This window comes from Equus asinus, chromosome 3 (assembly GCF_041296235.1).
Source record: "Equus asinus isolate D_3611 breed Donkey chromosome 3, EquAss-T2T_v2, whole genome shotgun sequence".
Lineage (NCBI taxonomy): Eukaryota > Metazoa > Chordata > Mammalia > Perissodactyla > Equidae > Equus > Equus asinus.
The window spans coordinates 152,971,117-152,990,203 of NC_091792.1; the positions used below are offsets into that span (position 1 = coordinate 152,971,117).

The following is a 19,087-nucleotide window of genomic DNA, read 5'->3' on the forward strand; positions in this document are numbered from 1 at the left end:
AAAATTACTTACTACAGAGGTATCAATATTTTTTTTCTGAAATTGGCTATATTTTTAGAAATCCAAACAGTATCAGCATGATTTGTTTTTTTTGATAGTCATGTTCAAAGAGGTTCCATTTGAACAATTCATTTTGGAAGTGGTTCAATTATGAGTTTATTCTCTAAAGAAGTCTAATCTAATAATCTAAGGGATTAGTCTAATCCCTTAGTTGATTAGGTCTACTAATCTAAGTTTGGAAAAAATAACAATAATACTGTTAATGATAGAGTACCCATATTCTAGGAGTGTGTATCCCATAGAAAATTAGTATGGCAGGTGGCATCTATTAATTGAAAAGTTGGAGTTCTGACCTCCTCTTATTCTTCATGCTGCATAATCATCATTATCTATTGGTAATGATTACACAGCTATAAGGAAGAAATGATGCTTAAGGTTTAAGGGTTTACCAGTTAAGTTTAGCTGGCTAAGAGGTTATTTTACTGCTTTATATATGTACTTACATATTCATTTGTTTTTCTTATTTGTTTCCAACTTCTGAGGTGGCAAAACCTTGGTCTAGCCATGTATTGAAAACCTAAAGCTTAAAATGTGAGTGCCAGAGAGGAAGCATGGGCTTGATGTCAGAACTGAGCTCTAATCTTAGTCTTACCTCCTGTTATTTGTATATCTTTGTGAAGGTCAGGTAAATTCACACTTCTCAGGACCTACCGAGCAAGGGGCAGCAGCATCAATTAGTGTGCTAATTGGATTTTTCTAGGAGAAACTGCTTTCTTGCAGTGAAATTCAGTCTCACCTGTAATGTTGTGTGTAAATTTAAGCTGGTTGGCTTGGCTCTTGTGTGATTTTTGTGATTGATGAGTTTTTGTATTTTCATGACAGTATTTCTCTGGGAGAAGGAACAACACTGGGGCCAGATTGCTAACAATATCATTATGATTTTATTATTGTCCTGGTTCTGGAAATCCATAACTTGGTTTTCTATTAGCACATTACTCAAGTGAGACAGTAGGAAAGCAATCACTTTTGTTGTGGGGCAGCACGAGCCACCTGGCTTTTGGAATTGCCAGTTTGGATACATTAGAAACGAGAAAACTAAGTGAAATGACCAGCATGAAAGGTGGTTTTCCTTCCTTGTGTATCTGTATCTAGTGAGTGAGATTATAGTCCCCCTGGAAAGGGAAATGCATAAGACCCATTAACATTTGGAAGATAAATGCATACTCACCAAGAGGTAAATACGCCTATTAGAGTAAGAAACATGTATCAATTTCATTGGCAGTCTCACGCAGGCAAACATTAATGTTGTAAGTCCAGGAAGATTCTAGTGGGACCTGAAATTGATAGGTTTTAATTCAAGAAACATTATAAGAAAAAAAAAATAGTTATCGTGACCTTAAAAAGATGAGGAAAATTTGGCATGGAAATCTGAATGTAATTCCTGTGGCTTTTCTGTCCGTGGGATTCCAGGACTTGTGGAAAGCTCAAGAAGAGAAAAGAATGATGTGGAAGCACTTCCACATTACTGAATATGCTCTTATCTATTTAAATATAAATTTAGGATAAATCATAACCTCATTGTATTAGTTTACTGGTGCTGACTAACAGAGTGCCACAGGCTGGGGGGCTTAAATAGAAATTTATCTCACATTCTGGAGGCTAGAAGTCTGAGACCAAAATGTCAGCAGAGATGGTTTCTTGGGAGGCCTCTCTCGTTGCCTTGAAGATGGCCATCTTTTCATTGTGTCTTCACCTGATCTTCCTTCTGTTTATCTGTGTCCTGATCTCCTCTGCTTTTAAGGATACCACTCATATTGGATTAGAGCCCCCTTGCTGACCTCATTTAACCTTAATTACTTCTTTAAAGAACATATCTATAAATACAGTCATTCTTAGGTACTGGGTGTTAGTAATCAGCATATTAGTGATCAACATTTTTTTTTTTTTATGATCAGCACTTTAGTAATCAACAGTTTTTCTTGTGGGGCGGAGGGTAGTAAAATTCAGCCCATAACACTTCTCCATGCAAAATTCAAAGGGTAGATCTTCCAAGCCCATTTTCCAGAAGAGAAAATGGAAGTTCTGAAAGGTCAAAAGCTATCATATTGAAACAGCTAAAAAAGGAGAGAGATTGAATCAGGAAAAACAGTACCATTCCACCTCTCCTCCAAGGTGCCCTTTGCTTTATTTATTAACATTTAAAGAGGAAGGACCCAGAAAAGGGAAGAAAAAAAATAAAATCATAATACTGTTCTAACTTCTGGGTTTTCATATCAATACAAAATTACTGAGAGAGTACCAATAACAGTGAAAGCATTCATTTAATTTCTCACAAAATTAGATAAGCAATTGAACTTATATCTTCTTCAGTTTCTTTCAATTATAGGTATAGGTCTTTCACCTCTTTGGTTGAATGTATCTGTATATATTTTATTCTTTTTGTTGAGATTGTAAATGGGATTGAATTCTTGACTTCTCTTCCTGCTAGTTTGTTATTATTATATAGAAATGCAACTGATTTCTGTAAGTTATTTTGAAACCTGCAACTTTGCTGTGGTTGTTGATTATTCCTAGTAGTTTTCTGATGGATTCTTTAGGGTTTTCTGTATAAAGAATCATGTCATCTGCCAACAGGTAGAGTTTCATTTTTTCTTTTCCAATTTGAATTCCTTTTATTTCTTTTTCATGCCTAATTGCTCTGGCCAAAACCTCCAATACTGTGTTGAATAGGAGTGGCAAGAGTGGGCACACTTGTCTTGTTCCTGTTCTCAGAGGGATGGCTTTCAGTTTTTCAACGTAAAGTATGATGTTGTCTGTGGGTTTGTCATATATGGCCTTTATTATATTGAAGTACTTTCCTTCTATACCCATTTTATTGAGAGCTTTAATAATAAACGGATGTTGGATCTTGTCAAATGCTTTCTCTGCACCTATTGTGATGATCATGTGATTTTTATGCCTCATTTTGTTAATGTGGTTTATCACATTGATCAATTTGTGAATGTTGAACCATCTCTGTGTCCTTGGTCTTGGCATTGATCATTTTAATGTATTGCTGTATTTGGTTTGCCAATATTTTGTTGAGAATTTTTGCATCTATGTTCATCCGTGATATTGGCCTATAATTATCCTTCTTTGTGTTGTCCTTGCCTGGTTTTTGTATCAGGGTGATGTTGTCCTCACAGGATGAGTTAAGAAGCATTCCATCTTCTTCAATTGTTTGGAATAGTTTGAGAAGGAAGGGTATTAAACCTTCTTTGAATGTTTGGTAGAATTCTCCAGAGAAGCCATCTGGTCCTGGGCTTTTGTTTTTGGGCAGGTTTTTGATTGCTGTTTCAATCATGTTACTTGTGATTGATGTATTCAGATTCTCTATTTCTCCTTGATTCAGTTTGTGGAGGTCGTATGAGTCTCAGAATGTATTCATTTCTCTAGGCTATCTTTGTGGGCGTATAGTTTTTCATAATATTCTCTTATAATTCTTTGTATTTCTGTGGTATCCATTGTAATTTCTCCTCTTTCATTTCTAATTTTATTTATTTGAGCCTTCTCTCTTTTTTCCTTAGTGACTCTGGCTAAGGGTTTGTCAATTTTGTTTATCTTCTCAAAGAATCAGCTCTTAGTTTCATTGATCTTTTCTACTGTTCTTTTGGTTTCAATTCATTTATTTCTGCCCTAATTTTTATTATTTCCCTCTTTCTGTTGATTTTGGGGTTTGTTTGTTCTTCTTTTTTATTTCTGTTATGAGTAGTTTAAGTTGAATTATTTGAGATTTTTCTTGTTTGTTGAGGTGGGCCTGCATTGCTATGAATTTCCCTCTTACAACTGAGTTTGCCATATCCCAGAAGAGTTAGTACGTTGTATTTTCATTTTAATTTATTTCTTTATATTTTTTAATTTCTCCTTTGATTTCTTCACTGATCCAATGGTTGTTCAGTAGCATGTTGTTTAGTCTCCACATATTTGTCACTTTCCCAGCTGTTTTCTTGTAACTGATTTCTAGTTTCATGGTATTGTGATTGGAAAAGATGTTTGATATAATTTCTGTCTTCTCAGATTTATTGAGGCTTGCCTTGTTTACCAACACATGGTCTATCTTTGAGAATGTTCCATATGCACTTGAGAGGAATGTGTGTTCTGCTCTTTTTGGATAGAATGCTGTATAAATATCTATTAAATCCATATGATCAAGTGTTTCACTTAAATCCACTATTTCCTTGTTAACTTTCTGTCTGGAAGATCTATCCATTGATGTAAGTGGGGTGGTGAGGTCCCCTACTATTATTGTGATACTATTAATTTCTTTCTTTAGGTCTGTTAATCATTGCTTTATATACTTTGTTGCTCCTGTGTTAGGTGCATATATATTCATAGATGTTATGTACTCTTGGTAGAAAGTCTGTTTTATCATTATATACTGCCCTTTTTGGTCTCTCATTATCTTTTTTATATTGAAGTCTGCTTTGTCTGATATAACTATGCAAACACCTGCTTTCTTTTGTTTTCCATTTACTTGGATATCATCTTCCGTCCTTTAACTCTGAGCCTGTGTTCATCTTTAGAGCTGAGATGTCTTTCCTGGGGGCAGCATATTGGTGGGTCTTTTTTTCAACCCATCCAACTACTCTCTGTCTTTTGATTTGAGAATTCAATCCATTTACATTTAGAGTTCTTATTGATAAATGAGGGCTTGATCATAAAATTTTATCACTTGTTTTCCAGTTGTTCTATATTTCTACTTTTTCTCTTCCTTTGTATTTCTGACTGCCATTTCATTTTGGTGGTTTTATGTGGTTGTTTCCTCATTTTTCTCTTTTTGTATGAATTGTGGATCTGCTCTGACTTTTTTGTTTGGTGGTTTCCGTGAGGTTTGTATAAAAGATCTCATAGATGAGATAGCACATTTTCTTATAGCCTGTTCTCTTCATTAGCCTAAGCAGGTTCTATCCCTTTCCTCTTCCCCTTCTGAGTTATTGTGTCACAAATTATTCCATTTTGTGTAGTTGGTTTGTGACTAAGTTGAAGTGTTTATAGTTACTTTTGATACTCTTCTTCCTTTTTATCTTTTAAGTTATAATTAAGTATTTGCTACTCTGTTCTGAAAGAGAGCTGCAATTTGATGATTTTGTCTGTCTGTTTATCTCCTTGATCAGAGCCTTGTAGATCTTTGCCTTTTTGTTTCAGGCATGAGGACATTTTTTGATCATTTCTTAGAGGAGAGATTTAGTGGTGATGAACTCCCTCGGCTTTTGTTTATCTGGAAAAGCTTTTATTTCCCCATCATATCTGAAGGATAGTTTCACTGGTTATAGTCTTCTTGGCTGAAAGTTTTTGTCTTTCAATATTTTGAATATACCATTCCATTCTCTTCTAGCCTGTAAAGTTTCTGCTGAGAAATCTGCTGACAGCCTGATGCAGGGTTCCTTTGTAGGTTATTTTCTTCTACCTTGCTGAACTTAATATTTTTTCTTTGTCATTGATTTTTGCCAATTTTACTACTATATGCCTTGGAGAAGGTCTTTTTGCATTGATGTAATTAGGGATTCTATTGGGTTCATGTATTTGTAAGTCTAGTTCCTTCCCCAGATTTGGGAAGTTCTCAGCTATTATACAATCTCTGCTTCTTTCTCTCTGTCCTCCCTCTTGAAGACCTATAATTGTTATATTGCTTTTATCAATTGAGTCAGATATTTCTTGAAGAATTCCTTCATTTTTAATAAAAGCTTAGTTCTCTCTCCTCCTCCACCTGAAGTATTTTTATATTTCTATTTTTTAAATCACTTATTCTTTCCTCCATAACATCAGCTCTATTTCTTAAGGATTCTAGATTATTTTTATCTCTTTAATTGTGTTCTTCATGTCTAGAATTTATGCTTGTTTTTCTTTTTATAGTTTTAATCTCTTTGGTGAAGCATTCCTTCTTCTCACTAATTTTATTCCTGATCTGATTGAATTCTTTCTGAGTTTTATTGTAACTTGTTGAATTTCTTTATGACAGCTATTTTGAATTCTCTGTCATTTAGATTGTAAATTTCTGTGACTGCATGGTTGGTTTCTGAAGACTTGTCATTTTCCTTCTGCTCTGAATTACTGTAGTAGTTTCTTAGGGTTTTTGACAAACTAATCCTTTGCCACTGCATTTGTGGTAGTATCAGGAAAGAAAGTCCATCTCTTACTGCTGGGGGGAAGCAGCAGCTGTGTTTCTGATCCCACCCCATCTACTGGATGTTGTGGGAGTACGGTGGGCACTCCCTCAAGCTAAGATAGTGTTTATACATGGACTCAGGACTGCTGCTACCTCTTCTTACAGTTGCACCAAGGTGCATTCCCAATTTCAGCACTGTAGTGGCACTATGGGCACTCCTGTCAGCAGGGGAAGAATTTGCGTGCATGACAGGGCTGCCAGGGAAGGTTTAGAGAATGCTCACCTACCTCCCCTACTTCCTGGGGGACACAGTCTATCCACTGTCAAATGTATAGCTGTGTGGGTCTCTCAGGCGTCCTGTTGTGCTGTTTGGATATCCTCCATTAGTCAATGAATGCTCATTTAGTTGTAGTTCAAAGGGGAAGAGATAAAGGAAACAGCTCACTCTGCCATGTAGCTTCACATTTTCTTTCTTTATTCATCTGCTGATGGACTTTTGGGTTGTTTTCATATCTTGGCTATTGTGAATATTGCTTCAATGAATATGAGGGTGCAGATATCTCTTCTGGATCCTGATTTTAATTCTTTTGGATATAAACCCAGAAGTGGGATTGTTGGATAAAATGCTAGATTTATTTTTAATTTTTTGAAGGACTTTCATACTGTTTTCATGTGGCTGCACCATTTTGCATTCCCACCAACATTGTATAAGGGTACCAATTTCTCCACATCTTCAGCAATGCTTTTCTTTTTCTTTTTTTTAATAACAGACATCCTAAGAGGTATGAAGTGATATCTCATTGTGGTTTTAGTTTGCATTTCCCTAATAATTAGTGATATTGAGCACCTTTTCATACACCTGTTGGCCAATTGAAAGTTTTCTTTGGAGAAATGTTGTTCAAGTCCTTTGTCCATTTTTTAATCATGTTATTTATTTTGTTTTGCTATTGAGTTGTAGAAGTTTCTTATATGTTTTGAAATGAACCTCTTATCAGATACACGGTTTGCAAATATTTTCTCCATTCTGTGGGTTATCTTTTCACTTTGTTGATTATTTAGTTTACAGATCTTTAAATCGATAGAAACTATCCTGGAGCTGTCACACAGAAGGAGCTTCATCTGGTTATGGACCTGATTTTGATTATGGGATTCTAGACTTACAGCTGATGCCATAATGGAACAAAAGCTTTTGGAGTGTTAGCACAAAGTATGAGTGTATTTTGTATGTTGGACGGACGTAAATTTTTATGACCAGAGGGCAGACTGTGGCAAGTTGTTTCTATAAAAGATGGCCATGACAACATCACACATGCTTTTTTATAGTGTGAAGTTCAAGATTTGGGGATGAGGTCAGGGGTTTATGACTACTTTGAATATGGCAGAAGTGATGTTGCAATTTCCAAGGCTTGATCCTAAAAGGTGATGGAACTTTTGCTTTATCCATTGCAACACTCACACTTGAAGCCCCAGCTGTTACTTAGACAGTCCAACTGCCCTGAAGCTGCCATTCTGTGAGAAAGCCAAGTGGCATAGTGAGATCACATGTATGCTCTACAGTCAGCAGACCTCATTCTCAATTCATTTGGTCCCAGGCACCAGACATGTCAGATAATTCCAGCCCCCAGCCATCAACTTATGGCCAGTCTTTAATTCATTCAAGCTGAGACCACAGACATCATGGAGCAGAGAAAAGATGTCTCTGCTGTACTCTCCCCAAGTTGCTAACCTTCAGAATTTGAGAACATAAGACATGTTTTAAGCCACTAACCTATGATTTAATGTGTTATGCACAAAAGTGACCAGAATAGTACATTCTAGAGAAAACTTTTTAGAACATATTTTAAGTTAACATCCCTGTTGTAAAATAATTCAAGAAAGAATATAAAGACAAATTAAAAGGCCCCTTCACACACATACCTTCAAGCCATGCCTCTTAGTAAAAAATATCCCCTATTTTAAGCTAGATATGCATTTTTGCAGATGGGTTCTATATTTATATACTTTACATATAAAAGCATACTTTGTGGAAGTATAATTTGTGGAACGCTATTTATATTGCTCAAAATATTATTGTTTGAATTCAACAGGTTGCCTTTGAAATTTTAACATTGCAGCTTATGTAAGTACGTATCATTGCTTTTAATAGCTGCATGAAGAGCCGAAGTAAGACTTTCATGGGCCCTTTCTACATTAAAACAATGTTAAAAGTGATCTTTTATGACTAGATTAGGATAAAACAGAATATAATCTAGGATGAAATAATTATATAATTATTATTATATTTATATTTTTTATGATTTTCAAAGAAATTAAAATTAAAATATTTGTCTGCACCCTAGGCATTGAGCCTAATGTTGAAGTTGGCTCTGGCTGAATAGAAACTCTTATCATGAATATTCACATTCATTTAACCATTTTTTAATTGAATAAGTTTTAAGATGATTCTACCACATACACAATTTTCACTAATGAAGTGATGCTGCAGTTGACATGCTTGTACTCTCTCTCTCTTTTTTAGGACCATTTATAAGTATTTTTCTAGAGCACATACCTAGAATTACTCCATTGGTGGATATATGTATTTTAAAATTTTTGATAAATGTCCCCAAATTACCTTCTCAAAAGACTATAGCAATTTACAATATTTTCAACAAAGGGAATGGCAAGGCCATTTCCCTTATGTTAAAAGCCATATTTTATAGGGACCAACCCAGTGGTGTAGTGGTTAATTTTGCATGCCCTGCTTCAGCAGCCCGGGGTCCACGGTTTCAGGTCCTGGGCACAGACCTACACACTGCTCATCAAGTCATGGTCTGGCAGCATCTCACATACAAAAAACAGAGGGAGATTTGTAAAACTGTTAGCTCAGTGGCAATCTTCCTCAAGCAAAAAGAGGAAGATTGGCAAGAAATTTTAGCTCAGAGCAATCTTCCTCATTAAAAAACAAAAAAAAATTATAATGTCAATCATGTATATATAAAATAGCATTTTTGAAAATCTTTTAACGGAAAAATTCAATGAGTGTGTGCCTGTGTGTGTTTGTCTATGATTATGCTAACATAAGAAATGATATAGAATGATTTGCACAGGCTGTTAATATTGGTTACTTGGGTATGATAATGGAGAGAGGGCAAGGATGGAAGAAAAAAATAAAAAAATCAAGAATTTCAGAAATTGTTTTAAAAATGAACGTTTTAAATCAGAAAGTTTAATATATGATCTTATAAACAATGATATAAATCCTTTTCTGTTTACAATATATATCCAGACCTCTAGTGAGGGAAGTAGTCTAATTCTGACCCTTAATCAAGAAATGACCATTGGTTTGGTCAGAATTGGACACCTAACCTCAAGCATTCAATCCCTAGGCTGTCCAGAAACCTGTGAGGTTTAAATCAATAGGTGACAAAGAATAGGATGGAAGATCTATGACCTGTTGCCACAGAAGGAAAATCTAGTAGCTGATTCTTGGAGCCTGCAGCATAGTGTAGCTCTCCATTCATAGGTGTTAAGCAAAAGCAAACAAACAAAAAAAGTTGCAAATCATGTATATACAGCATGATTCCATTTATATTAAAAACTATGTGTAGATGTCTCAATTTTGGTTTTGCCCATGAATTACCTGTTTCTTTTGGTTTTAATATCTTTTTTCATTTTAATCCTACCTTTTGTGCATTGGTTTTCCTCAAATGCTTGGTGATTCATGTTTCTTTCTTTAAGGGATTGAGAATGTGTTTCATGTGTGTCTGTTTAGACCTGAAGGAGACACTCAAGTTAGAAATCACTAACTCTATGCCTCTAAAAGATGGCATTTAGGGGAGTAGCCCTTCTAAAAAGTGATTAGGAAGCTGTGTGGAGTGTGTGAACATGCACTTCCTACTGATTTCACACACCAGAAAGAATGTTTTCAGCTGCTCTGTTACACATTGGACAATTGGTATAACTAATAGTCATTTTTTTAAAAGTGGACATTGTGTAAGCAGATAGAAGTCCACAAAAGAGAAATAACTAAGAAATGGTAGTTTTGTGTGTGTCTGTTTTTAAGTATATAAACAAAGAAAGTCAAATTATATTGAGTAATTTGTGATGGAGTTTTGAGCTGAAAATCCTTTTGTGTAAAAACTTCAGTCACCTCTAATCTCAAAACTGATCTGGCCATAAATCCCTTCATGGAGATAGGCTCACATTCCACTTTTAAGCTTACCTTTCTCGTTTCCTTCCCTATACGTCTTCACTCTTTCTTCTTACATCCTTCATCCTCCAGTGAGGAGGGAGCAGAATGTCACCTGATAAGTGAGCTTAAGCAGTCATATCTAACCAAGACATGGTTAGAATGCTAAAACCAAGCACAATGAACAAATTATGGAGTCAAATTTACACCCTTTAAAAAGGATCTTCAGCATATTACTAGTTAAGGTTATGTAAACATTGGTGGCTAGAAAATAACTACCAGGGATGGAAAACCTGAAACTAAGCAAAGGATCAGTTAGCATAAAAGAGTGTCCGTGAACCCCAGATCTGCTAAGGATAAAAGCTGCACAAACGAGTAGTTTCTAATAATGTTACTATTATTAAAAAATCCAAAAATGGTTTTCATGCTTACATTGATTGCTTTTTGTTGAGTAGCGAGGTAAGGAAGTGGGTTCAGTCTGCCATCTTGTGTTTATTACCCCATTAATGATAATTCATCCACTGAGAAATCCATTTGTTTTCACAGCATTATTTGCCAATTGTACTTATAAGAGCCTCAAAATTCTTTCAACAGTAATAACAAATCCACAACCAAAGCAGGTTCTAGTCTGTATTTAGCACAACTCAGATTCATGAACCTTCAAATATGCTGTTTTGTTTTAATATTTAACATCTCTTATTGGTCTCAAGATCATCTAAAATCAATCAATATGTATTACATATTCATAAAGTTCTTACTGGGAGCTAGGTAATTCCATAGCAATAATTTTCAAACGTTGATGTCTTTCTTTCTGTTTTTGCTTGTTACATCCTTTCCTCTCTTTAGCTCATTTCTGTCTGTCTTTCTTTTCCCCTTTAAGTCACAGGAGCTTTCATGACTATGTCTTGTTTTGAAAAGGGACTGTAAACGTGACTAACACTATATTTACCTAAGATCCCATTGTAAGTAGAAAAGCTTGGAAAAGCACCCGGTTCTTCTATTCTGTCCAGGACTTTTCTGTATAGTTTGGAATTTTCCCGATTATAATTCAAAACCATACTCCAAAGATTTATATGTGTGTGTGCATGGTTCTATGTCATTTGAAAGTCAGTTGCTAAATACTCATTTTACCAATCCCAAAATGCCGGTAATGGTAATGGCTATGTGCCAAAGATATGACGGATATATGACTTTGAGACCTTTGTGTTTTCTGTGCCTACAGCAATTGACCCCAAAATAACTATGGTTTCCCAGGCCCTCCTGTCGTTAAAGGTCTGTCTTTTTCCCTTGTAGGACGTTTTTGCCTTTTCTTGCTCTAGCAGAGCCGCGTGGCTTGAGATTGACTAGTAGCCTCTTTGCAGATGTCACTTCTCAAGAATCAACAGCTCTGCCACATTGCTTCCAATTATGTTTGACAGTATACTTGTAAAAATCTGTTGACATCCTATTTCAGCTTGTCACACGTGAATTATATTTTCCTTGCTTGTTGCCCCAGCAACAGATATTAGGCCCAAACAAACTACATGGTCCTGATAGTGAATTAAAAACTTCAGAGGACCTCTCCCATGAATGATATAAATTCACTCTTGGATGAAACAAATTTATCATGGAGATATTGCTGATTAAATTTATTGGTAACCAATGATAGGGGATGTCATTGGATGTGATGGCTCTGAAGGCCATAGTTACAGGAAATCTGCAATCACACGTTAATTTATACAGCAGAGTCAGGAGTCACATATCTGGATGCTGAAGGAAACTGCTGATGTGATATCTGAACAGCTGTCATTGCACATTGAGAAATCCTAAAGGAAGGGAGAAGTGCCAGGAGCTATAAAGGTGAGAAACTGTCCCGATTTTTTAAAGAGAAGAAAATAACTCATATCATAAATTGCAGATTTTTGGCACCATCGAGAGTAGGCAATTAAATAAATATTGTATTTGAATTTTTAGAATATGTGACATCTCTGGTATAGATCCTTAAGAAATATCCGATAAACTGAATTGACTCAGATCGAGTGGAATTAGTGATCACTGAAGAACTAAGTGGACTGTTTAAGAGCAAGTCTTGCCAAACTCCTCCAGTACCTTTTTTGGATGAAGGAAGTAATATTTCATCGTGGAGTTAACATAGTGAGATGAAAGTGGGATATTATTTTTATTTTATTTGAAGCAGATTTGGCAATCCTTTTGTCTTAAACAGACAAGAGTTTTCTAGAGGAAGAATTCAGTGATTATCCTTAGCTTTGTTCCCTTGAGAATTTTATATGATTTGAATAAAGGTATAAAAGATCTGTTTAGCAAACTCGGAACAAGTTTAAGATCTCTATTTACCAGAATATAAACTGCATGAAGGCAGAGATTTCTGTCTGATTCATTGTTTTATTTCAAATATGTGTTTGACTGACACACGTGTTCAATATAATTTTGTTTAATAATGTACAAAACCAGGGCAAAGGGCATATACAAAAATGCATTTCACCAGTTCTGCAGGAACTCCAGTGCTCCTTGGTATCTCTCATCCAGTCTTAGACCATCAAATGAATTGGTTCATATTAATCTCCAACCTACCCTTGGCGGCCCAATTGTAGCCATAATTTTCCTTCTTTCCCACTCTATCCAAGTGTGACTTGGTCAGAGTAAATGCCTATCAAAGGCACAACTGCCTTGGGACCCACGTGTCATCTCTATTGATGATTCCTAGGCTAAAGCTGTCAAAAGCCAAAAAGAAAAAAAACTGGTGAGAAAGATGCTCCTGAAAGTGCCAACATCTATGAAGAGACTGTTGCTATGGACTTTCAGAATGCTCAAGACTGGGAACACTCATCTTTGGCCTCACTTCTAGTTCCCCAGTGTGGAGGTAACCTCCTGGCAGTGGATTGGAATAAGTTTGAGGGGGGAGTAACTTTATGATAAATGCAGATATTACATGCCATATATCATCACTACTGTTGCAAATATTGCTACTTTCATTGTGGCTTTGCTGTTATAGGCAATTGTGTCTTCATTGTCAGTATTTTTATTTTTCATTGCTATGCAGAAAAGAGATAACTCAGCATATCGGAGACTGCTTTCCTTAGAAAGGCTTCTTTGTAGGGTTGGCCCTCGGCTGGTGTCTGGGAACTTAGATTCCCTATCATTCCCAGAACTGATAAATATAGCTCACGATGCTTAAACTGTGCAAACACGATGGTTTATGCTGAATACCTGCTTTTCAGTTGGGGTCCCAAATTTTGGTGCATTGGGAGGCAGAGGGTGTCTGTGTGACCAGCCACTAATAAAAACTCTGGTCATGCGTCTGTAATGAGCTTCCCTTGTGGATATTTCACATGTGTGGTCATGACTCCTTGTTTGAGGAATTAAGTGTATCTGGTGTGACTCCACCATGAGAAGATTCTTGGAAGCTTGCACTGATTCCTCTGGACTTTGCTCCATGTGCCTTTTCCTTTGCTAATTGCACTTTGTATCCTTTCACTTCAATAAATGATAGTCATGAGTGTAATTATATACTGATTCCTGTGAGCTCTCCTAGTGAATCTCTGAACCTGGGGGTCTTCCTGAGGACTCCTGACACAATTGTCCAGGAAGAGACCACATTAACCACTACTGATTCTGTCTGACTCTCAATGTCCCTGGAGATTATCATAACTCAACGTTTTTACTTGTACTTGTTCCTTAATAATTTTTTCCCATTTGAGTTAAAAATCAAGTATGATCCCATAAGAAAACATGAATAAAATAAATACTAATCAAATAATAGCTAAAATTTATTGAGCTTATTTGATTTATTGAGCTTATTTGTATATTTACTCTGTGTGATTCTTCCTGGGCACTATGATTAGTACATGGACTGCATTTTCTCATTTAAGCCTTACAACAGCTCTACGAGATATGGAATTTTAACATCATAAATTTATAGATAGAGAAACTGAGGCACAAGGAAGTTAAATGCCTTGTTAAAAGTTCCACAGTTGAAAAGTAATGGAGTTGGGATTTGAAGCAAGAGTTTTGTAACATCAGACTTTGAGACACAACACTACAGAGGCTGAAATTTTACTGTCTTCAGATTTACCATACAATCAGACTCTAATTTGCCTCAGACCAATCATTATGCTCATTGTAGATCTCTGTTTTAGGGTTTTTTTTTTTTTTTTTTTACAAAAAAACCCTGAGTCTGTCGATCATATAGAAGATATATGATGTATGTACATACCAGCAGTTCTTCAATAATCTGAGATATGTCTGAATCATAGGGAAAAATGAGTCTAGGTTGTGTCAGGGACAAAACTAAGCCTTCACAGAAGCATTTGAAAGTTGGCGGTAGAGTTCATTATGTTTTCAACTTGCTGTTGCCAAAATCCTTGAGAGCAGGAATTCAGTGTTAAACATGCATGCACAGTTTCTGGCACATACTAGGTATTTAATCTTAAAAAAATGTGGTTGGTGGATAAACAGATGAGTGTTAGGCTACAGAATTTGTTTGGAGATTTGGTCAGATGGAATGTCATCCAGAAAATTCAGTGTTGAAGGCACAATTTGGACTAGAGGTTTGGGCAAATAAATAGAAGTGTATTCATATTATATTCATAGCTAAAAGACATTATGAATTCATAAAATAAACATGACTCAAAAACAAACTAAGGAAGAAACTTTCATTTTCAACGATAGAAAAAGTGGCTGATTGCATCCGTACTATTGATCCGTTAAGAAGAATGAGGTATATCTTTTCCGTTATGTGTTAAATAAAAAATGCAAATTTCAGTCCTATGAATATGAAATGATTGCAATTTCATTAAAATAATATATGTGTGTGCATATAAAAATGTGCATGTGCACATATATGTATAGGTTTTAATGGGTGTACGTTTTGATATCATATTACATTGTTTTTATATATAACATACATTTAATTTTCTAAAAAGGAGGAATGATGCATATCAATTTGTCAACCAGGGTTTACCTTATGGAGGTGGGATGGAATAGGTTTGGGGAAATTTAGCTTCTATCAAAAATATAAATATTATTTTTCTAACTATAGTCAGATTATGGATTTTTTAATTATTTTTTCACCAATATCTATATAAATAAGTTGATGAGTTAGATTGATGAGTCTTTCAAGTAAATATCTTCATTTTATGTTAAGTGAAGAAATGCAGAATTACAAAGAAGTAGCTTGTTTACTAAGACTGTGTGCAGGTGTGTTATACGTATATGTATGTATTTGTCTGGAAGATAAACTAAACCGTGACTGTGTGTGGAGTAGATTCATATAGGGATTTTATTTTTTGATTTGGTTATTTCTATTTGTTTTCAATGAACTGGATTATTTTACGAAATAAATAAAAACAAACAAGCCAGAAAGACAATATCAGTGCTGATGTAACAGAACCAATAATTCTGCTATGATGACGGCTAGGAAATAAATGCTTCCCTTTTATTTATGGAAGCAATGTCTTCTCTATGTCCTAAGCGATGAGGTAAAATTCAAACTTCTAAACCTGGCAAGCAGCAGGCCCCACAATCTGGCCTTAATATAGCATTTTGACCTTGAATCCCATATTTCTCATAAATTCCATTCTATAAAACTGTTTTGCTCATATCCTTAGAAAGCACTCTGCAGTGTCCTGCTCCCACAAATATCCTCATATCAAATTTTATCACCTGGAGTGACTTTTCTTTTCCTCTCTACCTTTTGTAGTTCTGTATTCTGTTGTTATTTGAATTTTTCCTTCTCCTTAAAAGCTATGGCTTCCTGAGATCCAGTGTCGAGTTCCAGTTCAGATTGTCAAAGCTAAGGAGAATTTATTGAACTTACAATGTTCATTAGCGTCTTAGGAATAGATGATGGCTCTAAGAGTAAAATTTTCCCAAAGTTTATATATGTTAGGCATGTCCCACTTTGATGTCCCCCACACATGCATACACAAAACATGACTGTAACGTCAGCCCACTGCAACAAATATTTAAGGACATTAAAAAAGAGAGAGAGGGGCCGGCCCTGTGGCAGAGTGGTTAAGTTCGTGAGCTCTGCTTCTCCGGCCTAGGGCTTTGCTGGTTCGGATCCTGGGCACGGACATGGCACCACTCATCAAGCCATGCTGAGGTGGCATCCCACATGCCACAAGAAGAAGGACACACAACAAAAATATATAACTATATACTGGGGGGGATTTGGGGCGAAAAAAAGGAGAAAAGTAAAACAATAATAATAATAAAGAGATTGAAAACAGTTGTTAGCTCAGGTGCCAATCTTTAAAAACAAAAAAAGAGAGCGAGAGACATAGAGGTTTATACTACCCCATTTTAGAGATTCATTTATTTCTAAATCCATTTTCAAAAACCATTGCAGGCTATTCGCATATTTTAATTTATAGCTTCTTCCAATTAGCCCCAGAGAGAGCCAACTTTTCCAACTCACTAGCTGCCAAGTAAGGAATGTAGATGAAAGGTCAAGAATTGGAGCACTGAAGCAGGATGACATTCAGGGTTTGGAACCCAGCATCTTTGCTTACTACCTGTGTGACTGTGAGCAAATTAACTAACTTCTCTGAACATCAGTTTCCTTATTTATAAAGTAGGAGTGAGAATAATACTGATTGCATGGAGTTATGAAATTTTATTACGTAATATGTGTAAAGTTGCTGTCAGTGACAAATTCACATCCCTTACCATTTTGGGGAATGACTGTTCAACTTCCAGCTACCAGCATTTACTGTTCCTTGCCTGATGGTTTAACTCACTACTGAGTCTTTTCTGCCTGAAAATGGGCAGAGTGTATGCTTCCTTCCTCAACAGCAGGACTGTACTGTGACTTTTGGGAGCTGGCCTTTAAAAACCCAATTCTCTCTCCCTTGGGTAGGATACATCTAAAGTGCTGTTTTGTATTGTCTTCCAGCTTCCCCAGGGAAATTAAGCCCTCAGTAGTAATTTGCTGACAACATACCTTTCATAGGTTTTTTTGCTTTCTCTGTCACATTTTTCTCTATTCCCATACGTACATTTCCTAGAGTCATCTCTCAATTAAACCACTTGTGCTTTAGTCCTTGTCTCAGAGTCTGCTTCTAGGGGAACCCAAACTAGCACAACAGAGAGCGCGTATTATGGATGGAGTGTTTGTGTTCCCCAACATTCATATGTTGAAATCCCAACTGCCAGTGTGAAGGTTGGGCCTTTGGGAGGTGATTAGGTCATGAAGGTGGAACCCTCATGAATGCAATGAATGCCCTTATGAAAGAGACCCCCAGAGAGCTCTCTCACCCCTTCTCACCATATGAGGACACCCATGAAAAGGTGGCTGTCTATGAACTAGATCAGGCTCTCACCAGACACTGAACCTGCCAGAACCTTGTTCTTGGACTTCCCAGTCTCCAGAACTCTGAGAAATACATTTCTGTTGTTCAAACCACCCAGCTCATGGTACTTTTTATAGCAGCCTGAGCTGACTAAGGCAGTATGGCATATAATAAGCATGTAGCAAATGTTAAGTTGCGTGTTGAGCGCTTCTACACTATTTATCTTAATAATTCATATTGTATTTTTCACCATGATTCAGTATCCATACCGCAAAAGAAAGTAAGCCTGGAAGTTTAATACACGTTACATAGAAAATAGGAAAAGGCAAAAGCTTACATTTCTAATTATCTATGATGTAGTCATCATTGAAGCTGTCAAAACTACCCTGAGGTAAAGTGGAATAGCTCTGGAAAGTTATACAAAGAAAAGAAGTGCTCAGGGCACATGGTACAAATCAAGCCAATTTGCCTTATAAATGTTTTCAGTGCAGTGTCATATGTACGCTCTACACTTGAAGCCAACCCAGTCAAATCCATCCATTGACTGTCTGCTCTGGAATGACATCTCTCATAGCGCCTTCTCCCTCAACATCAGATATATGGTATATATCATGTAATGACTTGCTAACTAGTTTTCTCTTCATTTATAGGTATATTAAATTGATCAAATTGTACTTGATAGTCTTTATAGTGAATTATAATAACATATAAACATCATGACTCACTAAGTTATTTCACATCCATTCTCTCTCTGTCATTTCACATCCAATACTACAAAGAAATCTGAGTGTGTTTTACCAGCCTCTTAAAACAGATGAAGAACCTATTATTTAGAGAAAATAAATTATTTACTCAAGGACACAGCCAGAAAGTACTAGTTAAGAGTTGATGGACTTGAGGCCATTAAATTACCTTGCACTTATTAGAAGACTGACTTCAATGTTCTCAGTAGCTAATTGGTACCGGTTTAAGAATAGACATAAAGGTATGTACAAATTTCCAACACAGTGATATTCAATTAACTTTATCCCTTACGATTTTGATCTCCAAATTCAAGTTAGGTACACCTCCTATATTCTATAACACCTCTTCCATCACACTATTTTTGCTTGTCTGTTACCTTGTGGTTATCCACTTCCAGATGCCCTGTGCAGCAAGTGCAGTGACCATCGTACCAGAATGCGTTTGTGCGTGGCAGCACCTCAGTTGTCTGGAGCAGTGCCTGGTACTAGAGTAGGGGCATTCTAAATATTTACTGAATGTAACACAGATTAACCATTCGGGACATGTGATGTTTTTCTTGTATAGAAGTACTGATTTAGAAATGTGTTTTAAAAAACAGTTCTTAGCTTCCTGGCAGATATCTGCTGGAATGCTTCCTGCCGTTGTAAATCAAAGGAGGTTAAGGGTCAGGGAATTGTTTTCTGTGAAAAAATTATTCCTAGTACTTGTGAGGTCAATGGGATTGTGTCATGTTGT

At 36.1% G+C, this 19,087-nt stretch overlaps 1 long non-coding RNA gene across 2 annotated transcripts in view; it reads right to left on the reverse strand.

Annotated features, from left to right (window-relative positions):
- LOC139044999 (uncharacterized) overlaps positions 1-18,840 on the reverse strand; it is a 68,435-nt gene extending 49,595 nt beyond the window's left edge. Inside the window, exons 1-3 of one of the 2 annotated variants that reach the window (XR_011502490.1) lie at positions 18,729-18,840; positions 10,350-10,481; positions 1,229-1,334 (exon numbers count right to left, since the gene is read on the reverse strand). This is a non-coding gene — a long non-coding RNA (uncharacterized lncRNA). The remainder of the gene's footprint in view (positions 1-1,228; positions 1,335-10,349; positions 10,482-18,728) is intronic. The other variant, XR_011502491.1, reaches the window with a different exon arrangement.
- Between the last annotated feature and the right edge of the window lie 247 nt (positions 18,841-19,087).